The 17,422-nt window shown below is 41.5% G+C and overlaps 1 protein-coding gene across 4 annotated transcripts in view; it reads left to right on the forward strand.

The window, feature by feature from the left end:
* Kctd1 (potassium channel tetramerization domain containing 1) overlaps nt 1–17,422 on the forward strand; it is a 187,232-nt gene that overhangs the window by 109,207 nt on the left and 60,603 nt on the right. The window contains exon 2 of one of the 4 annotated variants that reach the window (XM_076836665.2): nt 11,745–11,821. The exons of the other annotated variants lie outside the window; for them this stretch is intronic. The gene's annotated coding sequence lies outside the window, so the exon portion shown is untranslated. The remainder of the gene's footprint in view (nt 1–11,744; nt 11,822–17,422) is intronic. 4 annotated transcript variants of the gene reach the window in all.

Here is a 17,422-nt window from a genome sequence, read left to right on the forward strand (position 1 = left end):
CTTGATGTGAATTCCAATATTAGATCAGATTATTTAATGATAAACATACTTTTGTCTACAGATACAACAATCTGTGTTGTTAATTCCAGTTAGCATTTATATGCTTTAAGGGTGTGTCTTTTTTTTTTTTAAACAATGTTAGACTTCATGTAATGTATGCATTTGAGTGACTGAATTTCAACCAATGATTGAAATTTTGTAATTGATTTAGGGTTGTTTTATTCTTTTATTTGCTATATGCAGAGTAGTTCTTTTAAAAAAATCTAAAATTTTTAAGAGAGAGAATAGCTTCATGATCTTTATTCATTGTATCCTTAAAATATTTTATTATTTTATGGTACTGGGGATTGAACTCAGGGGCACTCGATCACTGAGTCACATCCTCAGCCCTATTTTTTATTTTATTTAGAGACAGGGTCTCACTGAGTTGCTTAGGGGCTTGCTAAGTTGTTGAGGCTGACTTTGAACTCGTGATCCTCCTGCCTCTATTGTCCATTTCCTGTTGATAGGAATACTTTCTCTCTTGCTCACTGCTCTATTTCCCATGCCTGGCCTACTTTAGAGAATTGGAAATGCATTTTAAGGTTCATTTATCATCTTTGCCCTCCTCTCTGTAAGCAGAAAAGATCTAAATATTTTACACTCATTTGAAAATAAGAAAAAACTAATTTTTTAGCTGTGAAGTTTAGAAATAAAAAGCTTTTCCAGTTTCACATAAAAGAGAGAGAGAGGAAAGAAAAAAAAAAAGCATCCACTGCTCTTAAATACTTACCTGCTACTGAGTGCCTGGCACTGCAGTCTGCTTGGAAGGGTCAGGGATTAAGATGGCATCCCTGAAGGTTAAAGTCAAGTTCTCTGCTGTCTATGTTCCAAATCTAATTTATCTTCTGTTGATTAGTTAGCACACGGTGGGAATCACATACATTTGAAATCTCACCTACCCTGTCAACTGTGATGTCCTATGAGTCCCAGGTGGCTCTGGTTGGCAGGTTGAGCCCCCCTGGAGATGAGGGAGGTCCAGAACTAAGATGAACTTGCCCAAAGTCAACTCAGATTCTCTGCCTGGTCTGTGACTTAGGTCTGTACCCATGTTCTTCTGTTCTTCCCCTCTGTACCCCAAGCCTGCTCATGCTTTCTTTTCTTTCCTTTTTTTTTTTTTTGGTTTTGCTTCCTCGTAATTCTCCTGTCTCCTCCACCCTTCATGGGCTCAACCTCCAACCATGGAAAGGCAACCAGGAAGAAAGCCTTTTATGAAGGCACTTATTTCACAAAATCATCCATCCATATATAGTATTTGCTCAAAGTATAGGTCCATAGAGCAAAACTGAGAATTTCTTCAGGAGGGGACTCCAACTTTGAGGACCAATGTTATAATTTGGGTTTAGGGAAAAGTGTAAAAGAAACTCTGGACATACTGCTCTGAAATACCAAGAAAATAAACATCAACCATTTCCAAAGCAAACTTCTAGAGAAGAAAGGGGAACGGACCAGACAAGGGCTTGTATCCTGTCTGTCTGTCTAGCCATCAACCTTGGGGCTTCGCTGATGTAGTTATTGTTTAGCATGTTCTTCTCAAACTCCTATTTGATTCTATTAATATCAGGATGCATCATGTACTGTATTAGGAAGTACCAGAGTTTTAAGTACAGGAGACTGAATTACAGGAAGGATGTGAAGTAGAGTGACTTACCACTAGTCCCATTATATAGGATTTGATCACAGACCCAGTCATCTTGATCATTCACAACTACAGAAATTAAAATCAGTCTTCTTAAAGTTATTTACTATCATTTGGAAATGTGTGTTCCTTTCAGCTTTAAAAACAAAATCCTTGTGTACCATTTTATTTTAAATTTAAAGACTATGATCTGAGAGGACAGAGTAAGTAAAATGATTAAAAAAAAAACTATCTGTTTTTTCTTTCATTCTGACACCTTTTTTTTTTTTTTCAATTGGTCTGTTTTTCTGGTCCCTATCTTCCTTTGGGATTTACTCTTTGTTGTCCCTTCTGGGGGTGTAGAGAAAGCAAAGGAGGAGAAAAAGATTCTGAACTGAGAGACATGGTAGATGGAAATGCATGAGCAGAGGCCTTTATACAGGAGAGTTTGTGGAACATTCCAGAATATTCCAGAACAGAAAGTCTATGAGCTTAGAGCATAAAGAGGGATAGGGAAGTGGTGAAAGAGAAAATTGAAGGGCTCTGCATGGTCCCATCCTTCAAATGCCAAGGCTATGGGAAAGGTTTCAAGCTTCACCTTATAGGCAGGGCAGTTATGGAGGGGTCTTAAGTAGAGAATAGAATCCAGCTTACTGGCTCCTCCTCCTCCTCCTCCTCCTTCTTCTTCCCCCCTCCCACTTCTCTCCCCGCCCAGCATTGAGACTGGAGATGTGGATGGTGGGTTGTAGAGGGACCGGAGCAGGAGAGGGGTGATGAAGGACAAGGACTCCGATGGCCTGCTGGGGTGAGATGTTGATATTTGGGAGTTGGCAGCCCCAGGTCTTGGAGGTGCTAGCATAGCAACAAGGTGAACTGGGGTGCTGCATATTGAAACAGGAGCCCCTGCAGGGAAGCTGGGGGGAATTTGACAGGTTTATTGGATTAGGGAGGCTTATGGGACAACCAAGCCAAAATGCTGGAAGAGGAACCAGTCTGGCTTTGGGGGGGGGGCACCGGGGACAGTTATCACTTTATAAGTGATAATTGAAGTCATTTGGGTAGATTATTTTGCTTAAAAATCAGAGAAAAAGAGGACACCAAAAAACTGGAACATCTGGAGGCAGGGCATAGAAGGGGTACTGGTGGGGTAGGGCATGGCAGGATCCTGAGGACATGGTGTCAAGGGGTAGAAGGAGAAGCCATGGGGTATAGTTTCAGGAGCAAGGGAAGTGGTGGATCTCATTAAATGCAACTGAGATCTCAAGATGAGACTGCCTTCTAAGGCCTTTGACTTCTCAGCAGGGAGGCCATTAATCCACTTTGCACCTTTATGAACTGAGCCTTACTGGAGTTGAGGAAGGAGAAGCTGCTAGAAGCTTATTTCTGTCAAGGAAGGAGTAGTGGAGCAGTATCTGGGGCAGTGGGCAGTGTTCTCTATATTTTCAAGATGAGAGAAATATAGTGTTTAAATAAAGCAGGAGCCTGTAATCCCAATGGCTCAAGAGGTTGAGGCAGAAGGATCATGAGTTCAAAGCCAGCCTCAGCAAAAGTGAGGCACTAGCAATAGGGCTGGGGATATGGCTCAGTAGTGGAGTGCCCCTGAGTTGAATCCTTTGTACCCACCCCCCCAAAAAATCAGGAAGATTGTGGCATGAGTGTATGGCAAGATCTTGATGACAGGTGGAGTGATTGGTTTTAATTAGTTTTATTAACTTTTTAATTACTTTTTTAAAAACAGGGACCAGAAAGATTGACTCAGTCTAGACCAGCACTTTGGCTTCACCTCCCTGGCCTGGCCCAAGAGCACCTTTCCCCTCTGCAGGGCTCCCAGCCTTCCCTTGGGAGTCCTGGTTTGTAAAGGATCCTGGCTCTCCTCCATAAAGGATGTCCCTCATAGAAACCCAGTTGAACTGGAACATCATTTTTGTTTGTTTGTTTCTTTCTTTCTTTCTTTGTTTTTTGAGTACTGGGGATTGAACTTTGGGGCACTCAGCCACTGAGCCACATCCCCAGCTCTATTTTGTATTTTATTTAGAGACAGGGTCTTACTGAGCTGCTTAGCACCTTGCTTTTGCTGAGAATGACTTTGAATACATGATTCTCCTGCCTCAGTCTCCCTAGCTTCTGGGATTACAGATGTGGGCCACTGCACCCCACTTGAAATGAGTCTGTGACAAAGCTGAGGATCAAGTTTATGAACACCATCTGCACAACATGCTGGGCCTGGTGTTTCTTAGAATTCAAACAGGCTTAGTGCCAGGCATGGTGGCACATGCCTGTAATCCCAGTGGCTCAGGAGGCTGAGGCAGGAGGATCACAAGTTCAAAACTAAACTTTAGCAGCTTAGTGAGGCCCTAAGGAACTTAGAGAGACCCTGTCTCAAAATCAAAAATAAAAAGGGTTGGAGACTTACCTCAGTGATTAAGCGCCTCTGGGTTCAATCCCTGGTACTAAAACAAAACAAAACCAGGCTTAGCATTACTTTATTGATTTTTATTGATTTTAAGTAGTGTTGCTGTGTGCAGAGAGACAATGTCTAGATTTTAGGCTGAGTTGGGTCTGCTTAAACCTGATAGATGTATGTAAGGGGAAAGGCTTCTGTTGCTGCTTTATTTTTTTTTCCTGGAAAAGTGTTACTGATTTATATATTTTTTCCTCTTATTTATCTTTTCTTAATTAATAAACTTGAATTTTTTAGAGCAGTTTTAAGTTCAGTAAAATTGAGTGGAAAGGCCCAGCACGGAGATACGCAATTATGATCCTTACTACTTGGGAAGCTTAGGCAGGATTGTGAGTTCAAGGCCAGCCCAGGCAATTTAGGAAAATGATGTCTTTAAAAAAAAAAGCCTGGGGATGTAGCTCAGTGATAGTGTTCTTACCAAGCATGTGCAAGGCCCTGAATTCAATCCCCAGCCCAGCAAATAAATAAAATTAAGTGGCAAGTACGGAGAATTCCCATATACCTCTTGTCCCCAGTGCCGGCATTCAGAAGTGGTGTATGTGTTCCAATCAATGAAACTGGCACATTGGTATTGCCAAAGTCCACAGTTGACATTAGGGCTCACTCAGTGCTGTCCAAATATGTAACACCGTGAGTCCACCTTTACATTATCATTCAGAACCACTGCCCTAAAAATCCCTTATGTCCCCTATTCACCCCTCCCTCCCCCAGTGATCTCCTTATTTGCAGTAGTTCTCTTCCCTGTAAACATACAAATTTGTTTTTCAGTCTCACCTTTCTGGAAGATCTGGATGGAGCTTCATTAATAGCTTTGTTTTGGTTTGAGTACACAAGAGAAAAAATTAGTCACTGGCTTGGAATTAATAACATTAAAGCAATAAGTTACTTAATTTGTGTAATTGTCCTTATCTAATTCCAGCTTTATTCTTCTCCTGTCAGTACTCCCTCCCCCTCTTTAAAGCTCTCAGTAGTTAACATTTCAACAGAAGCTTTTTTCCCCTTTGGGCACTGGAGGGAAAAGCCTGCCCTTGATCTGACTCTTCCTAAACACTGGGGGCAGTCAGCTGAGGACCTGTGGGCCTCTCCTGTGTCCTGCAGAGTGGACTTGTATTCCTAAAGGGCAAGGAGGAGATGCTATAACTTTTTTAAGGCACTCACAGCGGGCAGGGATATTACAAGAAAGAAGAGTAGTGTGGGGATTAAGGGGTTAAAGCACTCCTGTTCATTGTTCTGCTGCTTCCTTATTATACTTTGTACAAATATATATATATATATATATTTTATTGAAAATCAAGGAAACTGGCCAGTGTGTATCTTGTAGTTTGAGAGCTGTTGAGGGGACAGAATCCCAAACTATGCAGAATGCATTAGACTAAAAATATAATTTTTCCAGGGAAAGGTGCCCCGGGAATTGAGCATCTTTATCCACCTAAAAGGTTCTCCTTCACCAAGTCTGGACCCAGTGAAGCATCTCCTTCTCCTTGCCTTCTGGGTGCTGCACAAAAGGAACAAAGAGGAATCCCTCCCAGACTTCATCATGCCTCTGTAGCTTGAGTCTTGCTCTGAGAAAGCAATTTTGCCATGTTTTTAGCCTCAAGAGATAGTAGCCACCAAATCACAGGTTTTGTAGGCTAGTTAGACTTTCCAACATCTGCTAAGACCCCTGCATAACTATTTAGAAACAATAAAATAGTCATCCACAGACCATGTCAGCTAACCCTGCAACTCGGCAGGGGCTACATGATCCACTTTAAGATCTCTCTAAGATCCCAGCCTCCAAAAGCTGGAGGGGACACTGCAGAGTTCTTGAACTTCACCAGTTTATTGGCTGGGGAGGGTCCTTGCACACGAGTGACATGGTCTCCCTACTCAAATTGCTCTTGGTTCCCCAGAAATGATAACTAACACATGTATCAAGGAAAGGGCTGCTCCTGTGCTGGTGTCTTTTTAAAAAAATTTTAATTGGTGAATTATAATTATGCATGTTAATGGAATTCATTGTCACATATTCATTCATGTACACAACATAATTTGATTAATTTCATTCCTTTCCTCCCTTAGCTGGGTCCTCTTCCTCTATTACTGGTTTCCCTTCTGTTTTTATGAAGACCACCCACTCCTCTCTCAGAACACATGCAACCCTTGACTTTCTGAGTTTGGCCTATTCCATTTAACATTTTCCTGCAAACAACATAATTTCATTCTTCTTTATGGCTGAATAAAACTCCATTGTGTACATATAGCACATTTTCTTTATTCACTCATCTGTTGATGGATACCTAGCCAGGTTCCAGAACTTGGCTGTTGTGAGTTATGCTGCTATAAACATGGATCGCTACATATACGCATGGATCACTACAGAATGCTAACTTTGGATCACTGCAGAATGCTAACTTCTTGGATAAATACCAAGGACTGGTACAGCTGGGTCATATGGTGATTCAGTTCCTAGGCTTTTGATGAACCTTGTGCTGGTCTCTCCTCACATTTAACTAACTGTCACAACTTCTTGCATCCTTAGATTTTTTTGTGGTTGTTGTTACTTCAAGGAAAATGCTATTTAAGATTGGCCTCCTGCCTTCAGGAACAGAAGATCTGAATTCCATTGTGAACTGAGAGCCCCAGCCCTGGGGGCTGGGATCAGTAATCTGCATATCACTCCCTGTTACTTTCATTGAACACCTAATGCAGAAGCTGTGGAAATGACAGCTGGCAACCAGACTGACAAGGGCCCTGCCCTCTTAAGCTTAGGTTTTAGGGGGGAAATGAGATGGATAAAGTGGGGACAAGAAGAAAAAACTACATGGTAGTAAATGTTCACAGGATATGAAAATGAGGGGAGGTGACAAGTGGTTGTCAGAGGAGTGGGGCTTCTTAGATGGGACTCCAGGAAAGATCCGAGGCACGACAAAGCTGACCAGAGGAAGAGCATTCTAGACAAGAAACAGGTTGTGCAAAAGTTCCGGAAAATCTTTGGGAAATAGCACATTGCTTCAATTTGACTTGGGTACCGAGAAGGGAGATGAGGTGGGACAGTTTGTTGGACCTTGCTAGAAGCCAGCAGGGTGGGGGATGCTGGCTTTCAAGGGGGAATCACACCCTACAATTCAGACCTAGAACTCAGCGGAGGAAACCAGAGCGTGCACACACAGTCTATTGTGTGGCCTTAAGCAGATTACTCAGTCTCTAAGCCCCAGTCCACCTGTGAAGAGGAGACCCAAGCAGCCCTCCAAGCAGCAGGGTTCACATGAGTGGAGGTCAGCTAGTATCCTCTTCTTCTCAACCCTGGAGGACTCTGGGAAGTGTTTACTGGTAGGGGGGAAAAAAGGTGCAGGGGAGAAGGGAGGGTAAGCTTGCATGTGAGAAATAAACCAAGATTTTAAAAGCTGGTATTTGGATCATTCTGGTTTGTGCCACTCATCAAAGGAAGGCTTTAGAGACTGGAGGCTGGAATTGGCTGGGTTTTCTAAAGAGGGTTTTCCCCCCTAGGGAAATGAACTTTTTTGATATTCAGCCTTCTTTCCAGAGGCCCTTTTTGAGTGCATTGCATCCAGGCAGTGCCTGGGGACTGTGAGGACAAGGCATTTTGCTAGAGGAGGAATAGAAGTTGTGGTTCTAGCAAATGACTCTCAAGGAGCATATGTGGTTTGGTGTCTTTGGATTTTTTTTTTTAAGTTAAAAAAAAAGTCTTAAAGTTTAACACATGTACATGTTAAAATTTAAAAATATACCATGAAAAATGAGGCTGCCTCCCGGTTCTGACTGTCAGTCCTTCGTTTTCATCCCCAGAGACAACCACTGTTAACATTTTCCTATGGATTCTTCAGATATATGTGTATGCATTGCATATGGTTTTTGAAAGGTAGGACTTTATTAAATGTTTGAAGGGCAGCTATTCAAAGGTTTGGGGAAAAAAATAGAACAGTAGAGAAAGAAAATGGAATAATGTCGAGATAGTGATGTCTGAGCATTAGTAAATTGGGAACTTAATGTAAATAAGCATCATTGCTATGGGGTAAAATGGAAGTAATATGTAACTGTTAGATTGAGCTCCTCTGTCTGTAGAGCAGGATGTTTTAAAATAGGACCTTGAATTTTCTCCTTTTGTATGCATGAGGGAAGGAATGAATCATCTGGAGTCTTCTCTATCAGCAAAGCTGAAATGGGAGCTTGTGAGCTTCCTGGGACCTTTACCTGGGCAGGTAACCCCTAGCAGGGAAATATGTCCTATAAGTAAGGGGCAGGTGTGGTCTGAGTGGCAGACAGGCCCCTGCCAGAAGGCAGGCAGTGTGTGCTGGCCAGATGCTTCTCCAGGTGCAATAGAGATCACCTAGAGCTAGACCCCAGGGCTACCTCCTCTTCTGGCAGCAGCAGGAGGTACCAGCTGGTGGCCCAGGGGTATTTGCATTAGAAGCCCCAAGGTAGCAGTTGAGAAAGTCCTATACTAAGTCCTACCGCCATTATCTCTAGTGCTACTACTCTAGCCATCATATCCTGCTTAGGTGGAGGAATTCCAGTACCTTGGCTTGAGGCCACATTGGCCAACTGTGAGCATTCCCAGATCCTAGAGAAGTGGGTTGGATGTGTGCAGGGGTCAGGGTAGGGGGGGGATCATTCTTAATGGCACCAGCCAGGATTTGATCACTTAAACCCTAAAAGTTGTTTCACAAACCGTTTTTGTTTTCCAATCTGCCAGAAGTTCTTCTCAAATTGGGCAGGAGGATGCATACCTGTAATTCCAGCAACTCGGGAAGCTAAGGCAGGAGGATCACATATTTAAGGCCAGCCTCAGCAGCTTAGCAAGATCTTATCTCAAAATTTAAAATGAAAAGGGCTGGAGAATGGAGCTCTGTGGTAGAGCACCCCTGGGTTCAATCCCCAGTAGGGGAGCGGTGGGAGGATTCTTAATTTACAAAAGAAGAAACGGCAATAGATTACCAGGGGCTCCCCACCACTATTTTTCCAGATGCAAAAAAAAAATTAGGTTAAATAGTAAGATTTCTTTTTCCATGATACCATACATTGCTTACTTTAAATATATGATTTTTCAGTTTTTAATGTCCTCACATACGTCTAACTTGATCCTTAGAACAACCCCTTGAGATGCTAGGGGGAGAAAAGGACTGTTATCTATATTTTACTAATCAAAAAATCGAGTCTCAAGATAGCCAAATCCTATAGTAATTTTATACAGAGAGTATGTCTTTGGGATAGTTTCCCAAGGTTAGAGGAAACACTGGTTCTGCAATAGGTATTAGAAAACATACGGTTACACCATCAGATAAGTTCCGGAGAAACAGTGCCATCCTCTTGAAACCTCATATAAATAAAATTGGATTTTGTTTTGTTTTGATTTTTGCAGTGCTGGGAATCTAACCCAGGGCTTCTTACATGCTAGGCAACTGCTCTGCCACTGAGCTACACCCACAGCCCGAGAAACCTGATTAATTCAGTGTTTCCTAAATGTATTGGATCATTAACCCTTTCCCTACCCCCACTTGGTCATATCTAATCCCGCAATTTCTCATAACAATTTGGGAAACACAAATCTACATTGCCATGAAAAAAATAAATACTTTTTCAGTAACTTGAAATAAATTTCTGTAACTTTGTACAGTTCAAAATAATTTTAATTTTAATATAGAAACTCCTGAAGTCATCCATGTGGCTAGAAATAACATTTCTAGGTTTATGGAGAGGTGTACAAGGTACTGCAGGAGATGCCTGCAGTCTTGTTTGGGTCTCAGCCAAACCAGCTTTGTGCATTGATTGAAGTACTTAGCCTTTGTAAAACTGTTTCTCTTTTTGCAAATGGTATTCTATGAATTCCTACTGTGGTTATGGTAGAGGTGACACTCAGAGCACTTGACCCAGTGCCTGGCTCACAGTAAGTGCTCAGGAAATACTGACTTTAATTAGTACATAAACTGAGCAGATTTACTGCTCAGAGGAGTCCAGCGGACTGTCTTGGGGACAGCAATGGGCTTGACTGGAAATAGATGCCATCAGATTTGATTGAACTTAAGAAAGTGGCAGTTGGCTAATGTGTCCAATCCTATACAGCTGGAGAAAAGAAATTTACCTGATTATTCATTGCCTAGGGCTGCCATAATAAAGGACATGCACCAAGTGGCTTAAACAACCAAAATTGATTGTCTCACAGCTCTGGCAGCTAGAAATTTGAGATTAAGGTGTTGGCAGAATTGATGTCTTCTGAGGGCTATGAGGGTGTATGTGTCCCATGCCTCTCTCCTGGCTCCTGGTGGTTTACTCGTTCTGTTTTTTTTCCAAAAATATGGGGTCTCACTATGTTAACCACATTGGCCCCAACTCCAGAGCTGAAATGATCCTCCTGCCTCAGCCTCTCAGTAGCTGGGACTGCAGGTGCATGCCCCCACACCCACTGTCTACCTTGGCATTCCTTTACTTCTAGATGTATCACTCCAATCTGTGTCTTAACATTCATATGGCATCCTTCCCATGTGCTTATCTGTATCTAAATTTCTGGGGCCCACACTAATAAGCCTCCATCTAGTAAGACCCCACCTTAATTCATGGCTTCTACAGGGCCCCTAGTTTCCAAATAAGGTCACATTTTAAGGTTAGGAATTCAACATATGAATATAAATTCAACATATGAATATAAATATGAATATCCACCAATACAGTATATAGTCCCAAAAAAGAATATATGAGAGAAGAGATTTGATTAAACATATAGACCATTTCCATCATTTTAGAAGCTTTCTCCTACCTATAGACCCCCTCTCACACCCTGGCAACAAGCAATCTCTGACCCACCTCCTGCCACGCCAGAGTTTCAAGCAAATGAAATTATCTAGCACATATTCTTCCTTCTAGCTTTTTTGTTCGTGTCTGCTTTTAAAGTGAACTATGAGTCAACAAGAATGTAGTGCAGTTTCTAATAACTATAAATCCAGCCCTTAGAAATCTATAGTTAGTAGATGACAAATTTTTTTCCATTCAAAAAAAATTTTTATTGGTTGTTCAAAACATCACAAAGCTCTTGATATATCATATTTCATACATTAGATTCAAGTGGATTATGAACTCCCATTTTTACCCCAAATTGCAGAATCACATCGGTTACACATCCACAATTTTACATAATGCCCTATTAGTAACTGTTGTATTCTGCTACCTTTCCTATCCTCTACTATCCCTCCTCCCCTCCCCTCCCATCTTCTCTCTCTACCCCATCTACTGTAATTCATTTCTCTCCTTGTTTATTTTCCCATTTCCCTCACAACCTCTTATATGTAATTTTGTATATCAATGAGGGTCTCCCTCCATTTCCATGCAATTTCCCTTTTCTCTCCCTTTCCCTCCCACCTCATGTCTCTGTTTAATGTTAATCTTTTCTTCCTGCTCTTCCTCCCTGCTCTGTTCTTAGTTGCTCTCATTATATCAAAGAAGACATTTGGTATTTGTTTTTTAAAAGGGATTGGCTAGCTTCACTAAGCATAATCTGCTCTAGTGCCATCCATTTCCCTGCAAATTCCATGATTTTGTCATTTTTTAGTGCTACGTATAGATGACAATTTTGATCTTGTAAAAAAATAATAATAATTGCTTTCCTATTGTCCCCCCTTGGCTCTTTATTAGTATTCCATACCCCCTGTCTGGCTGACTTTGAGCTTGCAATCCTCCTGCCTCAGCCTCCCAAGTCGCTGGAATTATGGGTATGTACCACCTTGCCTGGCCTTTTCCCTGTTTATTAAAGAGGCGGTTTCTACGGATGTATTTTTGTCTTTTTAAGTCTTTGATTACTGATATCTGGAAAATAGGTCTAATTGAGGGAAACTGAGCAATTTTGCCAAGATTAGCTCTTTAGAATATTGGAGTATGCTTGTAGCAATATTTCCAGTGCAGTGTCACAAGATCATTGTAAAGAGTAAACGAGACAGTGCATGTTTCCAATGGTGCTGGCTCCCAGTAGCACCTCCAAAACACTGTCATTGCTATCATTAGAGAACTCACAGGCTGTCACACAGACCCCTCTGTGATGATCTCGGCCACAGCTCTTCATACTTCAAGGCCCTGGCCATTCCATACAACTTCAAGGAGTGTGGGTCTGTCCCTTCCTTAACCTCCAGTGGCCCAGCAGCTCTGCCTGTTTCTGCTAGTAATCCATCTTAAAATGTACGCACTCCCTTACAAAGAGAAGGTTCCACGATGAGCAAATGTGGCCACCCCACCAAAGGAGTTCTGTTTCCTTGCTTTTGGGTGTGGCAAGGTTTAGCAGCTTTGGGCAGCAGATATGTGCCAAGAGCATTTGAACCCAGCTCCACAGACCTCTAGCCTTTAGGAAATTTAAACAAGGGAGATGCCAACCCAACCCTGGGATATTTCGTGTTCCATCAATTCAGACTGGGGACTGTTCTCACCTATCTCAGAATCTCCAGTGCCAGATAAATTGGAATAAAACTTTGTAGTAATTAATAATTTTAGTTTCTTGCTTGGGACATATTAAACATTTTAGAGCAAAACTATGGAGTTGGCTGATGCCACCTTTTTAGCAGTTATTTTTAGTTTTTATTTTTTCTTAGCTCTAATTTGTCATATTTCCTCATCTCGTATCCTTCATATCACATGTGAATTAAGGTCAATTAGCGTGCATGTCGACATCCACCTCCAACTAAATCTCCAAATTATCTTTGTATAAATCTTGAAGAGGTAGTAATTTCCGCTTAAGTGGCAATTAAAAAGTAAGAATTATACTTAATAACCTCCATGGGGGTACCTGAGGTCTTCTGTTGTAAAAGTCTTAGCAACTACTGTTAGTCATCAATAATGTAGGTGGGTATCATCTGACTTCCATTTGGTTTTACAAGGTTATGCTGCCTCCAGTTCTCTCTGGGGAGATGGCAGAAAGAAAATAGCTGGGCAGATGTGTGCATTGAAGCCAGCACCCTCCTAAGGAGGGTACTTCTCAGCTGTAGACCACCCCAGCTCTCTAAGCCTCAGTTTCCCTTTTTTTTCTTTTTTTTTTTAAACAATCATAAGCCAGCTCTTTTCCAGATCTGAATTCACTTGCTATTCATTACCAATATGTTAGCATGCATTCTGTTGTAGAGAATGGGGTTCTGTGTTACGGGCTTAACATTAATTTAGCTAAGCGTATTGTCAGATCTGACATTGAGGACATATTCATGCTAATTAGAACAGGTACAGTGAATAGACTCTCACTAGAGCTGTCTCATTAAGACTGAACTGAATTGATTTTGATGCTTTCTTACAGATTTTTAAATTAAGAGTAACAAATGGCAGCAATTGGCTCTGAATATATAGACTTTCACCTAGAGCAGCTACGGTCCCTCACCACAATTATTTTTTACATTTCAAGTATGCTAATTTCTTACCTCCTCATATCTCTCTTTATTATCATCTAAATTGTATTCGTGCAACTGAATATAGCTTTAGAGAGCAAAGTGGTAATCACTACTTAATTTGTTTAACATCTTAATATCTGTATACCAAGAACACAAAACAGGATAGCAAGTATATTATCAGCAGATGAAATAATTCCAGTGATAGAATTTACTTTTTTAGTTTATCTAAATGGCTGAATGACTAGGAATACTTGGGCCCTCTTCTTTGTATGGTAATAAGCAGGCCAGAAAATTAAGTGCCACTATTGTCAATTTCATCAGATCACCTTTTAGTTGAGGATTTCCATTAGAAGGCTAGCACATTTCAAACAAAAAGGATAATTTACAGTTTGTCCCACTTTTCCATAAAAGTAATGGACTAACATACAAACAAGTAGTTAACATTTTAGCCTCACATCACTCAACTTTTGCCTGTGTGATCTGTAGAAGCACAGACAGGAGCTATGTTCTGTATTGCTGAAAGCATTTCCACTTACATGGGAATTCTTTAAACAGTGGCTGAGGCCATCATTAGTTAGCAAGCAGCTCTCTGTGTACAGGTGAAAAGCAGTACTTGTGAGATTTAAACATGATTGTGAAAGTCAGACAAATTTTCATTCACCATGTGTCTTAATTGAGATAGAGGTTGTATATTTAAAGCTTTGGCAATGTAGTAAAAACTGGAAAAATAACGAATTTACTACTTTTTTTTTTTTTTGGTACTGGTGATTGAACACTGAGCCACATCATCCCCAGCTCACTTTATTTATTTATTTATTTATTTATTTATAGTTGAAGATGGGCACAATACCTTTATTTTATTTGCTTCTATTTTTTTTTTTTATGTGGTGCTGGGGATTGAACCCAGTGCCTCACACATGCTAGGCAAGCATTCTATCACTGAGCCACAACCCCAACCCCTTATTTTTAAATTTTGAGAAAGATCTCAACTAAGTTGCTTAGGGCCTCACTAAGTTGCTGAGGCTGGCTTCAAACTTGAGATCCTCCTGCCTCAGCCTCCTGAGTTGCTAGGATTATAGGCCTGTGACACCATGCCTGGCTACTACTTATGATTCTTAATAATTAATATCAAAGTTCATTAGTACACATTCAACCTCAGTCACAAAGAAAATACTTGTAAAGTCTAAGTTTCTGGGTATTTGTATGGCATTGCATCCAGGGCAGTAAAGAGAATGCTGAGTGATATTGCACAGCAAGTTTGGAACCACTGACAAAGAGGGGAGAAAGAGAAGGATGGGGTGTGAGCAAGGTTATGCTCTGGGCACTAATGTTTTTCATGACTTGCTACTTTGTACATGAGTTATTGATTTTTTTATAGTAACCCAAAAGACATAATAATAATAATATTATTATAATATTAATATTTGAAGTACTGAGGATTGAACCCAGGGCCTCACACAGGTTAGGCAAGCACTTTACAACTGAGCTAAGCCTCCACCCCATAAAATACATTATTAGTGGGGCTGGGGTTGTGACTCAGGGGCAGAGAATTGCCTAGCCTGTGTGAGGCATTGGGTTCGATTCCAGCCCTGCATATAAATAAATAAAATAAAGATCCATTGACAACTAAAAAAATATTTTTTAAAAATGCCACAGATTATCTGGATGCCTGTGCCAAGACATTTAAAAAAGACATTATTATATTGTTATTATTATTACCATGTTCAGGATGGGGAAATTGAGCCTGGCATGGTGACACACTCCTATAATTCCAGAGAGTCAGGAGAATCACAAGTTTGAAGCCAGCCTTGGCAACTTAGCAAGACCCTGTCGCAAAATAAAAACCAGAAAGAGCCAGGAGTGGATGTAGCTCAGTGGTGGAGTACCCTTGGGTTAATCCCCAGTACCACAAACAAAAAACAAACAAAAGATGAGGACATCGAGGTGTGAAGCAGTGAAGTCACACAGCAGGTATGTGCTACAAGTAAGATGGAAGCACCCCCTGTGGCCCTGGAGCTGCCTGTGTAGCACAGCTCATGGGTTAGGAATATTTTTTCCAAAAAGAATTTTTTGAAGAGTGGCTGTCAATTTATAAGATTATACCTTAAAATATTTCGCTTGATCTCAAAATGTTATTACTTGCACACAAGTAAATGTACATCTCAGCTCCTCATAACATCTCTCCTGGTCTCTGTGTACCGGTAACATGTGGCTCTATTGCTAGATGACATTACTGGAAGCTTTCTGCCTACTCCAGCCCCTGGTGAGGTTTTTGTTCCTGCTTCTGCTTCTGTTCTCTATACTGACTTTGTTTCTGTTTTATATGGTCATTGGAGAGAAGAAAAAAAGTCTATGTGAAAGATGAAGAACCATAGTGTACCCTCTTTTCAATTCTCTTCTGTAATTCCATATTAAGTTATTCAACAAATGTGTACTTAGTGCCAGGCTTACTAGAGACTGGGGGCAGGGGGAAGGGGGTTACAGTGAACAAAATCCACAGTTCCCCTCCCTACAGATCCTACAGTCTGGCTCATTTCCAAGAATGATTCCAAGTAGTGCATTTTATTTTACCCCATCCACACTCTGAGAAGCAGGATGTTAGGAGGCGGATACTGGTATGGTTTAAAAACTGACCAGAAGGCAACCAAACAACTGGGTGGGGCTCTTTGGTCACTCAACCAAGTGTGGACATCGGAACCCTGGAGATTCTTCCACCAGAAGGGCTGCCTAGTTTCTTGTGACACTGGAGGCTTTACTGTGCAGTGTGACAGCATCAATATTTTTGTCTTAGAAAATATTACCATTTACTTTATTTCCACAAAATCCCTATCAGTTCATTAGTACTTAAGTTTTCATTAATTCATGGCTGTTTATTAAAGCTGTGGGATTTTTTTTTCCTTTTGGTTTGATGGGTGGGATGGTTAGGTAACAAATCAAAATGCATTTGAAGGCCACTGCCCTAAGGGATACATCACTGAGGTCATTTACTGGAAAAAGATCAGAGCACTCAATTATAGAGCCTTACAGACTTCCTTTATCATGGGCAGTACTGTTAATTCATTTTTTACTCTGTGCAAAAAGAAGAAAGTACTCACAAAGTACTAGGGGGAGTTGATAGGAAAAATGGTTTGGTGGTTTCACTCTGATTGCATCTGTCAGCTTTCAGTGGTACCTGTGGTCTTCCATTTTACCTGTTAAAACCACTCATCTGAACTCCTGCATTGACTCTTTCTATTGGGGTCAGGATTCTAAGGTACCTGAATCTCAAAACATTAGGCTTCAGCTCCCACCATCTTCAGAAGAAAGCTATTCAGAGACACATCACTCAGATTTGTTAGCAGCATGGCTGGAACAAATTGCAAGCCCTGGAGACCCCTTTAGCCCTTGATTCCAAACTTGTTGTGGCCGCACATCACAAGAACCCACTCACACGGGATCAAGTGCCCCCACTGTGGAATAAACAAGAGGACCTACAGGCAAACAAAAGGGCTTTAGAAACCGCCCTCCAGCAATTCAGGAGTCCAGTGTGACCCTTCCTCTCCGCGCACGCCTGTTCTTCCCGCACATCCTTCTTGTCACCTGTATTTTCCATCAGTTTCCCCTCCCACATCCCTCTCCCGGTGTTTCGCTGATTTTTGTCACTTCTTCCTCCTCTTCCCCTTGCTTCCCATTTCTTCTTGGCCTCTTTTCCTGGGCCGCTCTGTCCCTTTCCTGCTCCTCTGACCATGACCCCCTTTAATCCCCAGACACATTGCTTTTACCTACCTCGCTCTCCCGCCCCCACCGTTGTCCTGGCATTATATACCATTGCTTGTGCTTAAATAATAACCGGGTAATAAAATTAAGCCCGGCCTCCTAAGAATACCTAAGACAACGCGCTGCAAGCCCCCGCCCCCCCACACCCCCCCACACCCCCCCACACCCCCCCACAACCCCCCCAGCGCTCTAGCA

Source organism: Callospermophilus lateralis, chromosome 17 (assembly GCF_048772815.1).
Source record: "Callospermophilus lateralis isolate mCalLat2 chromosome 17, mCalLat2.hap1, whole genome shotgun sequence".
NCBI classification, from domain to species: domain Eukaryota; kingdom Metazoa; phylum Chordata; class Mammalia; order Rodentia; family Sciuridae; genus Callospermophilus; species Callospermophilus lateralis.